This window comes from Oncorhynchus gorbuscha, unplaced genomic scaffold, assembly GCF_021184085.1.
Source record: "Oncorhynchus gorbuscha isolate QuinsamMale2020 ecotype Even-year unplaced genomic scaffold, OgorEven_v1.0 Un_scaffold_2032, whole genome shotgun sequence".
In the NCBI taxonomy this organism is placed as follows: domain Eukaryota; kingdom Metazoa; phylum Chordata; class Actinopteri; order Salmoniformes; family Salmonidae; genus Oncorhynchus; species Oncorhynchus gorbuscha.
In genome coordinates, this window is record NW_025746644.1 from 18,789 (window position 1) to 43,028 (window position 24,240).

The 24,240-nt window shown below is 45.3% G+C and overlaps 1 pseudogene; it reads left to right on the top strand.

Moving 5' to 3' along the window:
• LOC124024846 overlaps positions 1-24,240 on the top strand; it is a 36,847-nt pseudogene that overhangs the window by 3,867 nt on the left and 8,740 nt on the right.

The window sequence follows — 24,240 nt, forward strand, 5'->3', positions numbered from 1 at the left end:
CCTATAGGGGTGATGGTGCACTACTTTAGACTAAGGCCTATAGGGGTGATGGTGCACTACTTTAGACTAAGGCCTATAGGGGTGATGGTGCACTACTTTAGACTAAGGCCTATAGGGGTGATGGTGCACTACTTTAGACTAAGGCCTATAGGGGTGATGGTGCACTACTGTTGACTAACTATAGGGGTGATGGTGGACTACTTTAGACTAAGGCCTATAGGGGTGATGGTGGACTACTTTAGACTAAGGTCTATAGGGGTGATGGTGCACTACTTTAGACTAAGGCCTATAGGGGTGATTGTGGACTACTTTAGACTAAGGCCTATAGGGGTGATGGTGCACTACTTTAGACTAAGGCCTATAGGGGTGATGGTGCACTACTTTAGACTAAGGCCTATAGGGGTGATGGTGCACTACTTTAGACTAAGGCCTATAGGGGTGATGGTGCACTACTTTAGACTAAGGCCTATAGGGGTGATGGTGCACTACTTTAGACTAAGGCCTATAATGGTGCTTTAGACTAAGGCCTATAGGGGTGATGGTGCACTACTTTAGACTAAGGCCTATAGGGGTGATGGTGCACTACTTTAGACTAAGGCCTATAGGGGTGATGGTGCACTACTTTAGACTAAGGCCTATAGGGGTGATGGTGCACTACTTTAGACTAAGGCCTATAGGGGTGATGGTGCACTACTTTAGACTAAGGCCTATAGGGGTGATGGTGCACTACTTTAGACTAAGGCCTATAGGGGTGATGGTGCACTACTTTAGACTAAGGCCTATAGGGGTGATGGTGCACTACTTTAGACTAAGGCCTATAGGGGTGATGGTGCACTACTTTAGACTAAGGCCTAGGGGTGATGGGGTGATGGTGCACTACTTTAGACTAAGGCCTATAGGGGTGATGGTGCACTACTTTAGACTAAGGCCTATAGGGGTGATGGTGGACTACTTTAGACTAAGGTCTATAGGGGTGATGGTGCACTACTTTAGACTAAGGCCTATAGGGGTGATTGTGGACTACTTTAGACTAAGGCCTATAGGGGTGATGGTGCACTACTTTAGACTAAGGCCTATAGGGGTGATGGTGGACTACTTTAGACTAAGGCCTATAGGGGTGATGGTGCACTACTTTAGACTAAGGCCTATAGGGGTGATGGTGCACTACTTTAGACTAAGGCCTATAGGGGTGATGGTGCACTACTTTAGACTAAGGCCTATAGGGGTGATGGTGCACTACTTTAGACTAAGGCCTATAGGGGTGATGGTGCACTACTTTAGACTAAGGCCTATAGGGGTGATGGTGCACTACTTTAGACTAAGGCCTATAGGGGTGATGGTGCACTACTGTTGACTAAGGCCTATAGGGGTGATGGTGCACTACTTTAGACTAAGGCCTATAGGGGTGATGGTGCACTACTTTAGACTAAGGCCTATAGGGGTGATGGTGCACTACTTTAGACTAAGGCCTATAGGGGTGATGGTGCACTACTGTTGACTAAGGCCTATAGGGGTGATGGTGGACTACTTTAGACTAAGGCCTATAGGGGTGATGGTGGACTACTTTAGACTAAGGTCTATAGGGGTGATGGTGCACTACTTTAGACTAAGGCCTATAGGGGTGATTGTGGACTACTTTAGACTAAGGCCTATAGGGGTGATGGTGCACTACTTTAGACTAAGGCCTATATGGGTGATGGTGGACTACTTTAGACTAAGGCCTATAGGGGTGATGGTGGACTACTTTAGACTAAGGCCTATAGGGGTGATGGTGCACTACTGTTGACTAAGGCCTATAGGGGTGATGGTGGACTACTTCAGACCAGGTTCCATTGGGGACATGTGATTACATCATCATTAAGCGACACACACATCGCTTGTCTCCAGTGATTTTTGTTTTTATATTTGAACTTGTATTAATCAATCGTTTTCCTTGTTTATTTTTCTCATCTTGTTTCAGTTTGCTGAGAAGTTCCAGGAAGTGAAGGAAGCAGCGAAGCTGGCCAGGGACAAGTCACAGGAGAAGATGGAGACATCGAGTAACAATTCCCAGGTAACACACACAGACACATGGTCACACACACACACTCATAATAACATGTGAAGAAACGGTGAATTGCGCGCACACACACACACACACACACACACATTAGCAGTCACATCCAAGGCTGCACACACACACACACACACACGCATATGCACAGATGCATACAGTTGAAGTCGGAAGTTTACATACACTTAGGTTGGAGCCATTAAAACTTGTTCTTCAACCACTCCACAAATTTCTTGTTAACAAACTATAGTTTAGGCAAGTCAGTTAGGACATCTACTTTGTGCATGAGTCATTTTTCCAACTATTGTTTACAAACATATTATTTCAGACATACTGTATCACAATTTCAGTGGGTCAGAAGTTTACATACACAAGTTGATTGTGCCTTTAAACAGCTTGATGTCATGACTTTAGAAGCATCTGATTGGCTAATTGACATCATTTGACTCAATTGGAGGTGTACCTGTGGATGTATTTCACGGCCTACCTTCAAACTCAGTGCCTCTTTGCTTGACATCAAGGCTGATCTCTTTTGATTTTCCCAAGACCTGTAGACCTCCACAAGTCTGGTTCATCTTTGGGAGCAATTTCCAAACGCCTGAAGGTACCACGTTCATATGTACAAACAATAGTACTCAAGTATAAACACCATGGGACCACACAGCTGTCATACCACTCAGGAAGGAGACGCGTTCTGTCTCCTAGAGATGAAGGTACCTTGGTGCGAAAAGTGCAAATCAATCCCAGAACAACAGCAAAGGACCTTGTGAAGATGCTGGAGGAAACCGGTACAAAAGTATCTCTATCTACAGTAAACCGTGTCGACATAACCTGAATGGCTGCTCAGCAAGGAGGAAGCCACTGCTCCAAAACCGCCATAAAAAAGCCAGACTACGGTTTGCAACTGCACATGGAGACAAAGATTGTACTTTTTGGAGAAATGTTTTCTAGTCTGATGAAACAAAAATAGAACTGTTTGGCCATAATGACCATCGTTATGTTTGGAGGAACAAGGGGGAGGCTTGCAGGCCGAAGAACACCAACTTCCAAAGTTGTGGAAAAATGGCTTAAGGACAACAAAGTCAAGGTATTGGAGTGGCCATCACAAAGCCCTGACCTCAGTCCCATAGAAAATGTGTGGGCAGAACTGAAAAAGCGTGCGCGAGCAAGGAGGCCTACAAACCTGACTCGGTTTCACCAGCTCTGTCAGGAGGAATGGGCCAAAATTCACCCAACTAATTGTGGAAGGCTGCCCGAAACGTTTGACCCAAGTTAAACAATTTAAAGGCAATGCTACCAAATACTAATTGAGTGTATGTAAACTTCTGACCCACTGGGAATGTGATGAAAGTCATAAAAGCTGAAATAATTCATTCTCTACTATTATTCTGACATTTCACATTCTTAAAATAAAGTGTAGATCCTAACTGCCCTAAGACAGACTAAGGTGTTGTTTGTCTTCCGACTTCAACTGTACATACACACACTCAGTAATGAGTGACTAGGTGTAGTAAAGTGATACTTGGTGTGTGGGGTCAAAGGTGACCGGGAGTCACTTATCATCTGCCAGCCGCCAAACAGACACATAATCTACCCTGGGAGGGAGAGAGGCTGTAATGTGACGGGTCAGAGCTGTAAAAAGTCTGCTGGATTGTGTTACATCATCTCATCAACAGCCTGAGGACAGTATTCTGACTGTCAGTTCTGTTCTAACATGTCCTCTCATTAGTATTCTGACTGTCAGTTCTGTTCTAACATGTCCTCTCATTAGTATTCTGACTGTCAGTTCTGTTCTAACATGTCCTCTCATTAGTATTCTGACTGTCAGTTCTGTTCTAACATGTCCTCTCATTAGTATTCTGACTGTCAGTTCTGTTCTAACATGTCCTCTCATTAGTATTCTGACTGTCAGTTCTGTTCTAACATGTCATCTCATTAGTATTCTGACTGTCAGTTCTGTTCTAACATGTCCTCTCATTAGTATTCTGACTGTCAGTTCTGTTCTAACATGTCATCTCATTAGTATTCTGACTGTCAGTTCTGTTCTAACATGTCCTCTCATTAGTATTCTAACATGTCATCTCATTAGTATTCTGACTGTCAGTTCTATTCTAACATGTCCTCTCATTAGTATTCTGACTGTCAGTTCTGTTCTAACATGTCCTCTCATTAGTATTCTGACTGTCAGTTCTATTCTAACATGTCCTCTCATTAGTATTCTGACTGTCAGTTCTGTTCTAACATGTCCTCTCATTAGTATTCTGACTGTCAGTTCTGTTCTAACATGTCATCTCATTAGTATTCTAACATGTCCTCTCATTAGTATTCTAACATGTCCTCTCATTAGTATTCTGACTGTCAGTTCTGTTCTAACATGTCATCTCATTAGTATTCTGACTGTCAGTTCTATTCTAACATGTCCTCTCATTAGTATTCTGACTGTCAGTTCTGTTCTAACATGTCCTCTCATTAGTATTCTGACTGTCAGTTCTGTTCTAACATGTCCTCTCATTAGTATTCTGACTGTCAGTTCTGTTCTAACATGTCATCTCATTAGTATTCTGACATGTCCTCTCATTAGTATTCTGACTGTCAGTTCTGTTCTAACATGTCATCTCATTAGTATTCTGACTGTCAGTTCTATTCTAACATGTCCTCTCATTAGTATTCTAACATGTCATCTCATTAGTATTCTGACTGTCAGTTCTGTTCTAACATGTCATCTCATTAGTATTCTGACTGTCAGTTCTGTTCTAACATGTCCTCTCATTAGTATTCTAACATGTCCTCTCATTAGTATTCTGACTGTCAGTTCTGTTCTAACATGTCCTCTCATTAGTATTCTGACTGTCAGTTCTATTCTAACATGTCCTCTCATTAGTATTCTGACTGTCAGTTCTATTCTAACATGTCATCTCATTAGTATTCTGACTGTGTACGCTCCCTATTTACGCCCCTAAACTCCCTGGATTTATTGGTTGAGGCCCAAATGGAACCCTTCTGTTTGACCAGAGCCAAAGACATCTCATTGTTTTCTGACTTTATTTGGTCAGACATCACATTCATATTAGTAAACTGGACTCATTTCTGTCTATTACTCTCCATTTATTAGATAAAGTTGAATAGTTTTTTTTTCATTTTAAATTTCATAGATAATTAAATAATGATGTGCTCTATCTGGGCTGTAATGATAATATCTTCATTAATTAACAGTAGTTGGTTGTTTTGGGATGCATAATCTCTCTCACAGAGCTACGCTAACATAACTGGTACCTTTAGAGTCTTGGGGAAGAATGGGACTGACGTGTCAGTAGCAGTAGTTCCAGTGTTTGGGTTTTTCCATCACGGGTTATTTGGACAAATCACATCTATCACATTTCTGAAGGGCCATTGTCATCTCATTTGTATTCTGAGCTGTCAGTTCAGCATTCTTAATCCCCTCTACGGAACCAGAAATTAATCCAGCAGCTGACCAATCACGTGAGACTTTAGTTCGGGTTAACGAGATGATTGTATTCATTAATATATTGCTGGTTTACCTGATAAAACCATTGCAACACAGACAGAGGAGAGGATGGCTGTGTCGTAAAGTTCTATTCCCTATATGTGCACTACTTTGAACCAGAGCCCTATTCCCTATTAGTGGTTCTACTATTAGACCAGGGCCCTATTCCCTATATAGTTACTACTATAGACCATGCCCTATTCCCATTAGTATTCTGACTGCCCTAGTTCTGTTCTAACATGCCCTATTCATTAGTATTCTGACTGTCAGTTAGTGGTACTTCTAACATGTCTATTCTCTATTAGTGGTACTACTGTCAGCCCTATTCCCTATATAGTGCACTACTAACATGTCCTATTCCCTCATTACTATTCTAACATGCCCTATTCATAGTATTCTGACTGTCAGTTCTACTTCTAACATGTCCTATTCTCATTAGTATTCTGACAGAGCCCTATTCCCTATATAGTACTTATAGACCATGCCCTATTCCCTATATAGTGCACTACTATAGACCAGAGCCCTATTCCCTATATAGTGGTACTACTACTGTAGACCAGAGCCCTATTCCTATATCTGGTACTACTATAGACCATGCCCTATTCCCTATATAGTGGTACTACTATGACCATAGCCCTATTCCCTTTATAGTGGTACTACTATAGACCATAGCCCTATTCCTATATAGTGGTACTACTAGACCAGGGCCCTATTCCCTAATAGTGGTCATTAGTATTTAGACAGAGCCCTATTCCCTATATAGTGGTATACTATAGACCAGGGCCCTATTCCTATATAGTGTACTACTATAGACCAGGGCCCTATTCCCTATAGTAGTACTGTATAGACCAGGGCCCTATTCCTATATAGTGGTACTACTATAGACCAGTATTCCCTGTATAGTGGTACTACTATAGACCAGAGCCCTATTCCCTATATAGTCACTACTATAGACCAGGGCCCTATTCCCTATATAGTGGTACTACTATAGACCAGAGCCCTATTCCTTATAGTGGTACTACTATAGACCAGAGCCCTATTCCCTATATAGTCACTACTATAGACCAGAGCCCTATTCTCTATCAGTGACTACTCATAGACCAGGGCCCTATTCCCATATAGTGGTACTACTATAGACCAGAGCCCTATTCTCTATATAGTGTACTACTATAGATTAGCCCTATTCCCTATATAGTGCACTACTATAGACCAGGGCCCTATTCCCTATATAGTGGTACTACTATAGACCAGGGCCCTATTCCCTATATAGTGCACTACTATGACCAGAGCCCTATTCCCTATATAGTGGTACTACTATAGACCAGGGCCCTATTCCCTATATAGTGGTACTACTATAGACCAGGGCCCTATTCCCTATATAGTGGTACTACTATAGACCAGAGCCCTATTCCCTATATAGTGCACTACTATAGACCAGAGCCCTATTCCCTATATAGTGGTACTACTATAGACCAGAGCCCTATTCCCTATATAGGGCACTACTATAGACCAGAGCCCTATTCCCTATATAGTGCACTACTATAGACCAGGGCCCTATTCCCTATATAGTGCACTACTATAGACCAGAGCCCTATTCCCTATATAGTGGTACTACTATAGACCAGGGCCCTATTCCCTATATAGTGGTACTACTATAGACCAGAGCCCTATTCCCTATATAGTGCACTACTATAGACCAGGGCCCTATTCCCTATATAGTGGTACTACTATAGACCAGAGCCCTATTCCCTATATAGTGTACTACTATAGACCAGGGCCCTATTCCCTATATAGTGGTACTACTATAGACCAGAGCCCTATTCCCTATATAGTGGTACTACTATAGACCAGGGCCCTATTCCCTATATAGTGGCACTACTATAGACCAGAGCCCTATTCCCTATATAGTGTACTACTATAGACCAGGCCCTATTCCCTATATAGTGGTACTACTATAGACCAGAGCCCTATTCCCTATATAGTGGTACTACTTAGACCAGAGCCCTATTCCCTATATAGTGGTACTACTATAGACCAGAGCCCTATTCCCTATATAGTGGTACTACTATAGACCAGAGCCCTATTCCCTATATAGTGGTACTACTATAGACCAGAGCCCTATTCCCTATATAGTGGTACTACTATAGACCAGAGCCCTATTCCCTATATAGTGGTACTACTATAGACCAGAGCCCTATTCCCTATATAGTGCACTACTATAGACCAGGCCCTATTCCCTATATAGTGGTACTACTATAGACCAGAGCCCTATTCCCTATATAGTGCACTACTATAGACCAGGGCCCTATTCCCTATATAGTGGTACTACTATAGACCAGAGCCCTATTCCCTATATAGTGCACTACTATAGACCAGGGCCCTATTCCCTATATAGTGGTACTACTATAGACCAGAGCCCTATTCCCTATATAGTGGTACTACTATAGACCAGAGCCCTATTCCCTATATAGTGCACTACTATAGACCAGAGCCCTATTCCCTATATAGTGCACTACTATAGACCAGAGCCCTATTCCCTATATAGTGGTACTACTATAGACCAGGGCCCTATTCCCTATATAGTGGCACTACTATAGACCAGAGCCCTATTCCCTATATAGTGCACTACTATAGACCAGGGCCCTATTCCCTATATAGTGCACTACTATAGACCAGAGCCCTATTCCCTATATAGTGCACTACTATAGACCAGAGCCCTATTCCCTATATAGTGCACTACTATAGACCAGAGCCCTATTCCCTATATAGTGGTACTACTATAGACCAGAGCCCTATTCCCTATATAGTGCACTACTATAGACCAGGGCACAACCCAATTGAACACTAATTGAAGATCTGGAGCGCTGCCTGAGACAGTGTTTTCTTTCACCATCAACACCCTATTTTAAGACACTTTATGTTGGTGTTTCCGTTATTTTGGCGGTTACAACACCGTGTCCCAAATGGCCCCCTATTCGCTATTGGCCCTGGTCAAAAGTAGTGGACTATATAGGGAATAGGGTGCCATTGGGGATTCAGAGGGTGTTTTTCTAGCCTCTCACCCAGCCAACCAGTCTTAGCCTGCCAGGTCTGCTCAGTACTCTCTGTTACTATTGACATGCCCCAAATAGCACCCTATTCCCCATAGACCTTGGTCTAAAGTAGTGCCCTATATAGGGAATAGGGCTCTGGTCTAAAGTAGTGCCCTATATAGGGAATAGGGCTCTGGTCTAAAGTAGTGCCCTATATAGGGAATAGGGCTCTGGTCTAAAGTAGTGCCCTATATAGGGAATAGGACTCTGGTCTAAAGTAGTACCACTATATAGGGAATAGGGCTCTGGTCTATAGTAGTGCCCTATATAGGGAATAGGGCTCTGGTCTAAAGTAGTGCCCTATATAGGGAATAGGGCTCTGGTCTAAAGTAGTGCCCTATATAGGGAATAGGACTCTGGTCTAAAGTAGTGTCCTATATAGGGAATAGGGCTCTGGTCTAAAGTAGTGCCCTATATAGGGAATAGGGTGCCATTTGGGATGTAGCCTAGAGCTAAATGGTGTCTCAGAGCTGGTCAGTACTAACTAGCTGTTACTATAACTACATGGTGTCTCAGAGCTGGTCAGTACTAACTAGCTGTTACTATAACTACATGGTGTCTCAGAGCTGTTCAGTACTAACTAGCTGTTACTATAACAACATGGTGTCTCAGAGCTGTTCAGTACTAACTAGCTGTTACAGAGCTGGTCAGTACTAACTAGCTGTTACTATAACTACATGGTGTCTCAGAGCTGGTCAGTACTAACTAGCTGTAACTATAACTACATGGTGTCTCAGAGCTGGTCAGTACTAACTAGCTGTTACTATAACTACATGGTGTCTCAGAGCTGGGCTGTTACTATAACTACATGGTGTCTCAGAGCTGGTCAGTACTAACTAGCTGTTACTATAACTACATGGTGTCTCAGAGCTGGTCAGTACTAACTAGCTGTTACTATAACTACATGGTGTCTCACAGCTGGTCAGTACTAACTAGCTGTTACTATAACTACATGGTGTCTCAGAGCTGGTCAGTACTAACTAGCTGTTACTATAACTACATGGTGTCTCAGAGCTGGTCAGTACTAACTAGCTGTTACTATAACTACATGGTGTCTCAGAGCTGTTCAGTACTAACTAGCTGTTACTATAACAACATGGTGTCTCAGAGCTGGTCAGTACTAACTAGCTGTTACTATAACTACATGGTGTCTCAGAGTTGGTCAGTACTAACTAGCTGTTACTATAACTACATGGTGTCTCAGAGCTGGTCAGTACTAACTAGCTGTTACTATAACTACATGGTGTCTCAGAGCTGGTCAGTACTAACTAGCTGTTACTATAACTACATGGTGTCTCAGAGCTGGTCAGTACTAACTAGCTGTTACTATAACTACATGGTGTCTCAGAGCTGTTCAGTACTAACTAGCTGTTACTATAACTACATGGTGTCTCAGAGCTGGTCAGTACTAACTAGCTGTTACTATAACAACATGGTGTCTCAGAGCTGGTCAGTACTAACTAGCTGTTACAGAGCTGGTCAGTACTAACTAGCTGTTACAGAGCTGGTCAGTACTAACTAGCTGTTACTATAACAACATGGTGTCTCAGAGCTGGTCAGTACTAACTAGCTGTTACTATAACTACATGGTGTCTCAGAGCTGGTCAGTACTAACTAGCTGTTACTATAACTACATGGTGTCTCAGAGCTGGTCAGTACTAACTAGCTGTAACTATAACTACATGGTGTCTCGGAGCTGGTCAGTACTAACTAGCTGTTACTATAACTACATGGTGTCTCAGAGCTGGTCAGTACTAACTAGCTGTTACAGAGCTGGTCAGTACTAACTAGCTGTTACAGAGCTGGTCAGTACTAACTAGCTGTTACTATAACTACATGGTGTCTCAGAGCTGGTCAGTACTAACTAGCTGTAACTATAACTACATGGTGTCTCGGAGCTGGTCAGTACTAACTAGCTGTTACTATAACTACATGGTGTCTCAGAGCTGGTCAGTACTAACTAGCTGTTACTATAACTACATGGTGTCTCAGAGCTGGTCAGTACTAACTAGCTGTTACTATAACTACATGGTGTCTCAGAGCTGGTCAGTACTAACTAGCTGTTACAGAGCTGGTCAGTACTAACTAGCTGTTACTATAACTACATGGTGTCTCAGAGCTGGTCAGTACTAACTAGCTGTTACAGAGCTGGTCAGTACTAACTAGCTGTTACAGAGCTGGTCAGTACTAACTAGCTGTTACAGAGCTGGTCAGTACTAACTAGCTGTTACAGAGCTGGTCAGTACTAACTAGCTGTTACAGAGCTGGTCAGTACTAACTAGCTGTTACAGAGCTGGTCAGTACTAACTAGCTGTTACAGAGCTGGTCAGTACTAACTAGCTGTTACAGAGCTGGTCAGTACTAACTAGCTGTTACTATCTGACTGTCTAACTACAGATTTCAGGAGTCTGACTCAGCTCTATGAAGCAGAATCATCCTCTGGTATCTGACATGATAAATTATCCTCGTCCTCCTCATCCAGGAGTCGGGTCGTGAGACCCCTCGTCCACCCAGGCCTCTAGCATCAACGGGACCGACGATGAGAAGATCTCCCACGGAGGACCGGAGACCGCAGCGCTGATGAGCGAGAATGACAAACTCAAGACCACTGTAGAACAGAGGTAAGGAGGGAGGGGAGAGGTAAGGAGGGAGGGGGAGAGGTAAGGAGGGAGGGGGGGGGAGAGGTAAGGAGGGAGGGGGAGAGGTGAGGAGGGAGGGGAGAGGGAGGAGGGAGGGGGAGAGGTAAGGAGGGAGGGGGAGAGGTAAGGAGGGAGGGGGAGAGGTAAGGAGGAGGGGGGGGAGGGGGGGAGGGAGGGGGAGGGGGAGAGGTAAGGAGGGAGGGGAGAGGTAAGGAGGGAGGGGGAGGGGGAGAGGTGAGGGAGGGAGGGGAGGGGGAGAGGTAAGGAGGGAGGGGAGAGGTAAGGAGGGAGGGGTAGGGGGAGAGGTAAGGAGGAGGGAGGGGTAGGGGGAGAGGTAAGGAGGGGGAGGTAAGGAGGGAGGGGAGAGGTAAGGAGGGAGGGGGGAGAGGTAAGGAGGGAGGGGAGGGGGAGAGGTAAGGAGGGAGGGGAGGGGGAGGGGGGGGGGGGAGGGGGAGAGGAAGGAGGGAGGGGGAGAGGTAAGGAGGGAGGGGAGAGGTAAGGAGGGAGGGGGAGAGGTAAGGAGGGGGGAGAGGTAAGGAGGGAGGGGAGAGGTAAGGAGGGAGGGGGAGAGGAGGGGGAGAGGTAAGGAGGGAGGGGGGGGGAGGGAGGGGGAGGGAGGGGAGGTAAGGAGGGAGGGGGGGAGAGGTAAGGAGGGGGGGAGAGGTAAGGAGGGAGGGGGAGAGGTAGGAGGAGGGGAGGGGAGAGGAGGGAGGGAGGGGAGAGGTAAGGAGGGAGGGGGAGGGGAGAGGGGGAGGAGGAGGGGGGAGGAGGGAGGGGGAGGGAGGGGAGGGGGAGAGGTAAAGGAGGGGGGGGAGAGGTAAGGAGGGAGGGAGGGGGAGAGGTAAGGAGGGAGGGAGAGGTAAGGAGGGAGGGAGGGGAGAGGTAAGGAGGGAGGAGGGAGGGGGGAGAGGTAAGGGAGGGAGGGGGGTAGGGGGAGAGGTAAGGAGGGAGGGGAGAGGTAAGGAGGGAGGGGGAGAGGTAAGGAGGGAGGTAAGGAGGGAGGGGTAGGGGGAGAGGTAAGGAGGGAGGGGGAGAGGTAAGGAGGGAGGGGTAGGGGGAGAGGTAAGGAGGGAGGGGGAGGGTAGGGGGGAGAGGTAAGGGAGGGAGGTAAGGGGGGAGGGGGGGGGAAAGGAAGGGGGAGGTAAGGAGGGAGGGGGAGAGGTAAGGAGGGAGGGGTAGGGGGAGAGGTAAGGAGGGAGGGGAGGGGGAGAGGTAAGGAGGAGGTAAGGAAAGGGGGGGAGGGGGAGGGGGGGAGAGGTAAGGAGGGAGGGAGGGGAGAGGTAAGGAGGGAGGGGTAGGGGGAGAGGTAAGGAGGGAGGGGGAGGGGGAGGGAGGTAGGAGGGGAGGGAGGGAGGGGTAGGGGGAGAGGTAAGGAGGGAGGGGTAGGGGGAGAGGTAAGGAGGGAGGTAGGGGGAGAGGAAAGGAAGGGGGAGGTAAGGAGGGAGGGGGAGAGGTAAGGAGGGAGGGGTAGGGGGAGAGGTAAGGAGGGAGGGGTAGGGGGAGAGGTAAGGAGGGGGAGGGAGGGGGAGGGGGAGAGGTAAGGAGGGAGGGGAGAGGTAAGGAGGGAGGGGGAGAGGTAAGGAGGGAGGGGTAGGGGGAGAGGGGTAGGGGGAGAGGTAAGGAGGGAGGGGTAGGGGGAGAGGTAAGGAGGTAGGTAGGGGGAGAGGAAAGGAAGGGGGAGGTAAGGAGGGAGGGGGAGAGGTATGGAGGGAGAGGTGAACCTTAAAGACCTTAAATACCCTCGTAGGTGGTGATAATGGCAGGCCATGTTTGAGGTTTTCCAGGTAGTTTACTCATCTCTGACAACATCAGGTTGCTGCAGAGAGATGGAAGGTATCCGCTGGATGCAGAGAGATGGAAGGTATCAGTGCAGAGAGATGGAAGGTATCAGCTGGATGCAGAGAGATGGAAGGTATCAGTGCAGAGAGATGGAAGGTATCAGTGCAGAGAGATGGAAGGTATCAGTCCATGGACTACAGTCTGCTGAGAGCAGTGAAGAAAGATTCTGTTCAGTAAACCAACTGCCAGGGAATGATCTGACACACCATGTTATAGAATGTGGTGGTACGGGTTTGTCTGCATTCGTTAGTATGGAGCTCGATTTACCCCAACCAACCAGTCATGCACACTGAAAGAACCAGTCATGCACACTGACAGAACCAGTCATGCACACTGACAGAACCAGTCATGCACATTGACAGAACCAGTCATGCACACTGACAGAACCAGTCATGCACACTGACAGAACCAGTCATGCACACTGACAGAACCAGTCATGCACACTGACAGAACCAGTCATGCACTGACTGAAAGAACCAGTCATGCACACTGAAAGAACCAGTCATGCACGCTGAAAGAACCAGTCATGCACGCTGAAAGAACCAGTCATGCACACTGAAAGAACCAGTCATGCACACTGACAGAACCAGTCATGCACACTGACAGAACCAGTCATGCACACTGACAGAACCAGTCATGCACACTGAAAGAACCAGTCATGCACACTGAAAGAACCAGTCATGCACACTGAAAGAACCAGTCATGCACGCTGAAAGAACCAGTCATGCACACTGAAAGAACCAGTCATCATGAAAGAACCAGTCATGCACACTGACAGAACCAGTCATGCACACTGAAAGAACCAGTCATGCACACTGACAGAACCAGTCATGCACACTGACAGAACCAGTCATGCACACTGAAAGAACCAGTCATGCACACTGAAAGAACCAGTCATGCACACTGAAAGAACCAGTCATGCACACTGAAAGAACCAGTCATGCACACTGACAGAACCAGTCATGCACACTGAAAAAACCAGCCATGCACACACTGAAAGAACCAGTCATGCACACTGAAAGAACCAGTCATGCACACTGAAAGAACCAGTCATGCACACTGAAAGAACCAGTCATGCACACTGAAAGAACCAGTCATGCACACTGAAAGAACCAGCCATGCACACTGAAAGAACCAGTCATGCACACTGAAAGAACCAGTCATGCACACTGAAAGAACCTTGCGACTTCTTTATATGCATATTGGTAGGTTTTGACCCTAAATTACTTTGAAAACATTAATCTATCTCTCCTCCCACTCTCTCTCTCCCACTCTCTCTCTCCCTCTCTCTTCTCCCTCCCTCTCAACCTCTCTCTCTCCCTCTCTCTTCTCTTCTCTCTTCTCTTCTCTCTCCATCTCTCTCTCTTCTCCCTCTTTCTCTCTCTTCTCTTTCTCTCTTCTCTCTCTTTCTCTCTCTCTCTCTCTCTTCTCCCTCTTTCTCTCTCTCCTCCCTCTTCTCTTTCTCTCTCTTCTCTTTCTATCTTCTTTCTCTCTCTCTCTTCTCCCTCTTTCTCTCTCTCCTCCCTCTTCTCTTCTCTCTCTCTCTCCCCCCAGTAACACCAATGCTAAGAAGTTGGAGACAGAGCTCCAGACTCTACGAGACAGTAATGCTCGACTGGTAGACGCTCTAACGGAGTCCTCCGCTAACGTAGAGATCTGGAAGAAACAACTCAACACCTGCAAGGAGGAGAGCGACACGCTGAGGGAAAAGGTACTATAGAGGAGCCTACGTAGAGCTGTCTACATAGAGGACCCTATGTAGAGCTGTCTATATAGACACTATAGAGGACCCTATGTAGAGCTGTCTATAAAGGTACTATAGAGGAGCCTACGTAGAGCTGTCTACATAGAGGACCCTATGTAGAGCTGTCTATATAGGTACTATAGAGGAGCCTACGTAGAGCTGTCTACATAGAGGACCCTATGTAGAGCTGTCTATATAGGTACTATAGAGGACCCTACGTAGAGCTGTCTACATAAACACTATAGAGGACCCCACGTAGAGCTGTCTACATAGACACTATAGAGGACCCTACGTAGAGCTGTCTACATAAAGACACTATAGAGCCTACATAGAGCATAGAGCTATAGACACTATAGAGGACCCTACGTAGAGCTGTCTATATAGAGGACCCTACGTAGAGCTGTCTATATAGACACTATAGAGGACCCTACGTAGAGCTGTCTACATAGACACTATAGAGGACCCTACGTAGAGCTGTCTATAGACACTATAGAGGACCCTATGTAGAGCTGTCTATATAGACACTTTAGAGGACCCCACGTAGAGCTGTCTACATAGACACTATAGAGGACCCTACGTAGAGCTGTCTACATAAAGACACTATAGAGGACCCTACATAGACACTATAGAGGGCCCTACATAGAGACAGTATAGAGGGCCCTACATAGAGCTATCTATATAGACAGTATAGAGGGCCCTACATAGAGCTATCTATATAGACACTATAGAGGACCCTACGTAGAGCTGTCTATATAGACACTATAGAGGACCCTACGTAGAGCTGTCTATATAGACACTATAGAGGACTACATAGAGCTATCTATATAGACACTATAGAGGACCCTACATAGAGCTATCTATATAGACACTATAGAGGACCCTACGTAGAGCTGTCTATATAGACACTATAGAGGACCCTACGTAGAGCTGTCTATATAGACACTATAGAGGAGCCTACGTTGAGCTGTCTATATAGAGGACCTAATAGAGGACCCTACATAGAGCTGTCTATATAGACACTATAGAGGACCTACATAGTAGAGCTGTCTACATAGACACTATAGAGAGGGACTATCTATATAGACACTATGTAGAGCTATCTATATAGACACTATAGAGGACCCTACGTAGAGCTATCTATATAGACATTATAGAGGACCCTAGACACTATAGAGCTATCTACATAGAGACACTATAGAGGACCCTAAATAGACACACTATAGAGGACCTTAGAGCTGTCTACATAAAGACACTATAGAGGCTACATAGAGACACTATATAGACACTATAGAGGACCCTACATAGGAGCTATCTACATAGACACTATAGAGGAGCCTACATAGTGTTTCACTGTCTAGACACTATAGAGGATAAAGACACTATAGAGGACTCTACATAGACACTATAGAGGACTCCTACATAGAGACACTATAGAGGACTCTACATAGAGACACTATAGAGGACTCATAGAGACACTATAGAGGACTCTACATAGACACTAGAGGATAGACTCTACATAGAGACTATAGGACTCTACATAGAGACACTATAGAGGACCCTACTATAGAGGACTCTAGACACTATAGAGGACTCTACATAGACACTATAGAGGACTCTACATAGACACTATAGAGACTCTACATAGACACTATAGAGGACTCTACATAGAGACACTATAGAGGACTCTACATAGACACTATAGAGGACTCTACATAGACACTATAGAGGACTCATAGAGACACTATAGAGACACTATAGAGAACTATATCTCTATATAAACTGAACAAAAATATGATTTTACTGAGTTACAATTCATAGCAGGAAATCAGTCAATTTAAGTCAATTAATGAATCACATGACTGGGAATACAGATATGCATCTGTTGGTCACAGAGAAAAGGTTGGGGTGTGGATCAGAAAACCAGTCAGTATCTGGGGTGACCACCATTTGCCTCATGCAGCGCGACACATCTCCTTCACATAGAGTTGATCAGGCTGCTGATTGTGGCCTGTGGAACGTTGTCCCGCTCCTCTTCAATGGCTGTGTGAAGTTGACATCAGTAAACACCATAACCCCACCTCCACCATGGGGCCCTCTGTTCACAACGTTGACATCAGTTAATTGCTCGCCCACACGACGCCACACACGCTGTCTGCCATCTGCCCGGGACAGTTGAAACGCGATTCATCTGTGAAAAGCACACTTCTCCAGTGGCCGTGGAAGGGGAGCGTTTACTGAAGTCTGTTACGACGCCGAACAGCAGTCAGGTCATGACCCCGGTGAGGAAGACGGGCGGATGAGCTTCCCTGAGACGGTTTCAGACAGTTTCTGCAGAAATTCTTCGGTTGTGCAAACCCACAGTTTCATCAGCTGTCCAGGTGGTCTCAGACGATCCCCCAGGTGAAGAAGCCGGATGTGGAGGTCCTGGGCGGGTGTGGTTGCACGTGGTCTGCAGTTGAGGCAGGTTCGATGCGGCTTATGGTAGAGACATGAACATTACATTCTCTTGCAACGGCTCTGTTGGACATTCCTGTAGTCACCATGCCAACTGCACGCTCTCTCAAAACCTTGAGACATCTGTGGCATTGTGTTGTGTGACAAAACTGCACATTTTAGAGTGGCCTTTTATTGTCCCCCAGCACAAGGTGCACCTGTGTAATGATCATGCTGTTTTATCAGCTTCTTGATATGCCACACCTGTCAGGTGGAAGGATTATTTTGGCAAAGGAGAAATGCTCACTAACAGGGATGTAAACACAATTGTGCACAAAATGTACGATTTCTGTGCGTGTGGAACATTTCTGAGATCTTTTACTTCAACTCGTGAAAACATGGGACCAACACTTTACATGTTGCGTTTTATAAATCTGTGGTGTTCGGTATATTCATTTTTAAGATGAGGGAGGACTATTTCTGTTTTTAATGAGCATGGCTTTATTTCTATTACAGCATATCGAATGACTGGCATTAATTTTCCATTCACCCAGTTCAATGTAACAGTGATAGGGTTTAGGTTACTGTCATTCACCCAGTTCAATGTAACAGTGACAGGGTTTAGGTTACTGTCATTCACCCAGTTCAATGTAACAGTGACAGGGTTTAGGTTACTGTCATTCACCCAGTTCAATGTAACAGTGACAGGGTTTAGGTTACTGTCATTCACCCAGTTCAATGTAACAGTGATAGGGTTTAGGTTACTGTCATTCACCCAGTTCAATGTAACAGTGATAGGGTTTAGGTTACTGTCATTCACCCAGTTCAATGTAACAGTGACAGGGTTTAGGTTACTGTCATTCACCCAGTTCAATGTAACAGTGACAGGGTTTAGGTTACTGTCATTCACCCAGTTCAATGTAACAGTGACAGGGTTTGTCATTCATTCACCCAGTTCAGGTTACTGTCATTCACCCAGTTCAATGTAACAGTGACAGGGTTTAGGTTACTGTCATTCACCCAGTTCAATGTAACAGTGACAGGGTTTAGGTTACTGTCATTCACCCAGTTCAATGTAACAGTGACAGGGTTTAGGTTACTGTCATTCACCCAGTTCAATGTAACAGTGATAGGGTTTAGGTTACTGTCATTCACCCAGTTCAATGTAACAGTGACAGGGTTTAGGTTACTGTCATTCACCCAGTTCAATGTAACAGTGACAGGGTTTAGGTTACTGTCATTCACCCAGTTCAATGTAACAGTGATAGGGTTTAGGTTACTGTCATTCACCCAGTTCAATGTAACAGTGATAGGGTTTAGGTTACTGTCATTCATATTCACCCAGTTCAATGTAACAGTGATAGGGTTTAGGTTACTGTCATTCACCCAGTTCAATGTAACAGTGATAGGGTTTAGGTTACTGTCATTCACCCAGTTCAATGTAACAGTGATAGGGTTTAGTTACTGTCATTCACCCAGTTCAATGTAACAGTGATAGGGTTTAGGTTATATTCACCCAGTTCAATGTAACAGTGACAGGGTTTAGGTTACTGTCATTCACCCAGTTCAATGTAACAGTGATAGGGTTTAGGTTACTGTCATTCACCCAGTTCAATGTAACAGTGATAGGGTTTAGGTTACTGTCATTAATATTCACCCAGTTCAATGTAACAGTGACAGGGTTTAGGTTACTGTCATTCACCCAGTTCAATGTAACAGTGACAGGGTTTAGGTTACTGTCATTCACCCAGTTCAATGTAACAGTGATAGGGTTTAGGTTACTGTCATTCACCCAGTTCAATGTAACAGTGATAGGGTTTAGGTTACTGTCATTCACCCAGTTAAATTATAGTAAGGGGGTGAGAACCATGAGCCTCCCAGGTTGTGTATTGAAGTCAATGTAGCCAGAGGAGGACAGAAGCTAGCTGTCCTCCGGCTACACCATGGTGCTACTCTACAGAGTGCTGTTGAGACTACTGTAGAAAATGGTGTGTTTTAATCAGTTATTTGGTTACCTGAATATATTTACTATAGTTTTATCTAAAAAGGATAACGTTTTGTAATGTTTTACTCATTTTATTTGTATGAAATTCACTGAGTAGGATGAGGAGCCTCCACTGATATACACATCAATCCAGAAAATGATCCTGCTGATATCAGGGGAGGGTTCTAAGAGTTCCTAACAAGGGTCTCTCCTCCTGCTCCTCTCTCCTCCTGCTCCTCTCTCTCCTCCTACTCCTCTCTCTCCTACTCCTCTCTCTCCTCCTACTCCCCTCTCTCCTCCTGCTCCTCTCTCTCCTCCTGCTCCTCTCTCTCCTCCTACTCCTCTCTCTCCTACTCCTCTCTCTCCTCCACTTGCTCCTCTCTCTCCTCCTACTCCTCTCTCCTCCTGCTCCTCTCTCTCCTCCTACTCCCCTCTCTCCTACTCCTCTCTCCTCCTACTCCTCTCTCTCCTCCTACTCCTCTCTCTCCTCCTGCTCCTCTCTCTCCTCCTGCTCCTCTCTCCTCCTACTCCCCTCTCTCCTACTCCTCTCTCTCCTACTCCTCTCTCTCCTCCACTTGCTTCTCTCTCTCCTCCTACTCCTCTCTCTCCTCCACTTGCTTCTCTCTCTCCTCCACTTGCTTCTCTCTCTCCTCCTACTCCCCTCTCTCCTACTCCTCTCTCTCCTCCACTTGCTTCTCTCTCTCCTCCTGCTCCTCTCTCTCCTCCTACTCCCCTCTCTCCTGCTCCTCTCTCCTCCTACTCCCCTCTCTCCTACTCCTCTCTCCTCCACTTGCTTCTCTCTCTCCTCCTCTTCCTCTCTCTTCTTGCTCCTCTCTCTCCTCCTCCTCCTCTCTCTCCTCCTACTCCCCTCTCTCCTACTCCTCTCTCTCCTCCACTTGCTTCTCTCTCTCCTCCTCTTCCTCTCTCTTCTTGCTCCTCTCTCTCCTCCTCTCTCTCTCCTCCTCCTCCTCCTCTCTCTTCTTGCTCCTCTCTCTCCTCCCTCTCCTCTCTCCTCCTGCTCTATATCTCCTGCTCCTCTCTCTCCTGTAGATAGCAGAGTTGGAGTCTCAGTGTGAAAAGGCCAACGTGGAGAAGGAGAGGAACTCTAAGCTGACTGTACGAGTTCAGGAGCTGGAGACGGAGCTGCAGGACAAGGAACAGGTGGACACACACACACACAGGATCACTTATGCGCTCTCACACACACAAAACTCCTACAGACACACACACAGTCTCATATGACTAGCCTGTAGTTTTGCTGACAGACTATATGCAAATATAACCCCATTATCCCTAAGGGACATGTTATCTCTCTCTCTCTCCCCCTCTGCCTGTCTCTCTCCCCCTCTGCCTGTCTCTCTCCCCCTCTACCTGTCTCTCTCCCCCTCTACCTGTCTCTCTCCCCCTCTACCTCTCTCTCTCTCTCTCTTTCCCCCTCTACCTCTATCCCCCTCTCTCTCCCCCTCTACCTGTCTCTTTCCCCCTCTCCCTCTCTCCACCTCTACCTGTCTCTCTCCCCCTCTCTCGATCTCTCGCCCCCTCTACCTGTCTCTCTCCTCCTACCTGTCTCTCTCCTCCTACCTGTCTCTCTCCTCCTACCTGTCTCTCTCCCCTCTACCTGTCTCTCCCCCTCTACCTGTCTCTCTCCCTCTCTACCTTTCTCTGTCCCTAAGGAGGGGATTATTATCCAATAGAAGGTGGATATTGTTGTGGGACCTTTGATGTCAGAACAATTATCTGCTGAAGTATTACTCTCTCTCTTCCTCCACTCTCTCTCTTCCTCCACTCTCTCTCTCTTCCTCCACTCTCTCTCTCAGCTCTCTCTCTTCCTCCACTCTCTCTCTCTCTCAGCTCTCTCTCTTCCTCCACTCTCTCTCTCTCTCAGCTCTCTCTCTTCCTCCACACTCTCTCTCTCAGCTCTCAGCTCTCTCTCTTCCTCCGCTCTCTCAGCTCTCTCTCTCTCTCTCTCTCTCTCAGCTCTCTCTCTCAGCTCTCTCTCTCAGCTCTCTCTCTCTCTCTCTCTCTCTCTCTCAGCTCTCTCTCTTCCTCCGCTCTCTCTCTCTTCCTCCGCTCTCTCTCTCTCTCTCTCTCTCTCTCTCTCTTCCTCCGCTCTCTCTCTCTCTCTCTCTCTCTCTCTCTCTCTCTCTCTCTCTCTCTCAGCTCTCTCTTCCTCCGCTCTCTCTCTCAGCACTCAGCTCTCTCTTCCTCCGCTCTCTCTCTCTTCCTCTGCTCTCTCTCAGCTCTCTCTCTTCCTCCGCTCTCTCTCTCAGCTCTCAGCTCTCTCTCTCTTCCTCCGCGCTCTCTCTCAGCTCTCTCTCTTCCTCCGCTCTCTCTCTCAGCTCTCTCTCTTCCTCCGCTCTCTCTCTCAGCTCTCTCTCTTCCTCCGCTCTCTCTCTCAGCTCTCTCTCTTCCTCAGCTCTCTCTCTCTTCCTCCGCTCTCTCTTCCTCCGCTCTCTCTCTCAGCTCTCTCTCTCAGCTCTCTCTCTCTTCCTCCGCTCTCTCTCAGCTCTCTCTCAGCTCTCAGCTCTCTCTCTCTCTCTCAGCTCTCAGCTCTCTCTCTCTCTCAGCTCTCTCTCTCTCTCTCTTAGCTCTCAATTCAATTTCAGTTCAAAGGAATTTATTGGCATGAGAAACATTTCCATTTCCACAGCATGTGAAATAAACTCTCTCTCTCCTCTCTCCTCTCTCTCTCTCCTCTCTCTCCTCTCTCTGTGTGTAATGTCACATCAATACCAAGTATCCATCAATTTATTGCTGACTTCCGTGTTTTTATAGGTCTTCTATCTTCTTGTTGAAGAACACTCAGAGAAAAGTGGAAAAATGTGTATTATTCCTAATATTTCCTGCGTATAGAAAATGTCTCTGGTCATGTCAGCTCTGACTCTATGCCAGGAACCCCAGGCACTGGGTCTGTCTCTATACCAGGAACCCCAGGCACTGGGTCTGTCTCTATACCAGGAACCCCAGGCACTGGGTCTGACTCTATACCAGGAACCCCAGGCACTGGGTCTGACTCTATACCAGGAACCCAGGCACTGGGTCTGACTCTATACCAGGAACCCCAGGCACTGGGTCTGACTCTATACCAGGAACCCCAGGCACTGGGTCTGACTCTATACCAGGAACCCCAGGCACTGGGTCTGACTCTATACCCGGTGTTATATCAGACCATGTTAATAATGTTACTGTAGTCATTCTACATGATACCAGGAACCCCAGGCACTGGGTCTACCAGTAACATCGTCCCCATGTCACTTCTGACCAGCTGCCAAGCAACTGCGGCCCCAAGATGGCTGGTTTCTACGCACCCTGACAGTCATTCCAGTTCGTCCCAATGAGGCTTTGAGCCGGCATGGCCGCGGTGATGGATCAATACTGATTCTGCCTGCAGACACATTTCATTAGCTGGAACCATGTTTCCATCCACAGTTATGCCAGTAAAGAGTCATACTGTATTTAAAACGCTGTGAAGGAAATGGGACATTTGGGGAACGATTGTATAAATGCAGACAAATCATTTGTTCATTGGATCTTTTAGGTGGGATCTTTCTGTGTCTATAAAATGAATGGAGGTGGAAACGCCTTTATATAATAACCATCATAATAACCATCTTAATAACCATCAGAATAACCATCAGAATAATAATAATAACCATCAGAATAACCATCAGAATAACCATCAGAATAACCATCAGAATAATAATAATAACCATCATAATAACCATCATAATAACCATCATAATAACCATAATAATAATAATAACCATCATAATAACCATCATAATAACCATCATAATAACCATAATAATAATAATAATAACCATCATAATAACCATCATAATAACCATAATAATAATAATAATAATAACCATCATAATAACCATCATAATAACCATCATAATAACCATCATAATAATAATAATAATAACCATCATAATAACCATCATAATAACCATAATAATAATAATAATAACCATCATAATAACCATCATAATAACCATCATAATAACCATAATAATAATAATAACCGTCGTAATAACCATCATAATAACCATCATAATAATAATAACCATCATAATAACGATCAGAATAATAATAATAACCATCACAATAACCATTGTAATAACCATCATAATAACCATCATAATAACCATCATAATAATAATAACCATCATAATAACGATCAGAATAATAATAATAACCATCACAATAACCATTGTAATAACCATCATAATAACCATCATAATAACCATCATAATAATAATAACCATCATAATAACCATCAGAATAACCATCATAATAACCATCATAATAACCATCAGAATAAAATAATAACCATCATTTTGAAGTAAACTTGGGAGTCTCATGCCACGATATGGTGTGTGGTCCTCCCACTACGACCCGGGAAACAGCACAGTTTATTGGGCTACAGATTAAATGACTTCACAGTTTATTGGGCTACAGATTAAATGACTTCACAGTTTATTAGACTACAGATTAAATTACTTCACAATTTATTAGGCTACAGATTAAATGACTTCACAGTTTATTAGACTAGAGATTAAATGACTTCACAGTTTATTAGGCTACAGATTAAATTACTTCACAGTTTATTAGACTACAGATTAAATGACTTCACAGTTTATTAGACTACAGATTAAATGACTTGCAGCATGATGAATTTCACAGGGTGGTGAAAGTAGACAGTGATGGTTCTTTCCAATAAATATTGAGGGTCTGATTCTGGTGAGATGATGGTTGATGCTGTGTCATTGCAGTTTCACAAGTAAAACATATTCTGTCTCTTCTCCATAATAATGTCATCATGTGGACTAGCCTCCCTGTATCTGCCTGCTATTGGCTGCGACATGAAAATGTTTAGGTTGCACTACGTCATCACGCACTGATTTTTATCAGACCTGTCTGGTTTCTCTCACCCTCTCTTTCTACC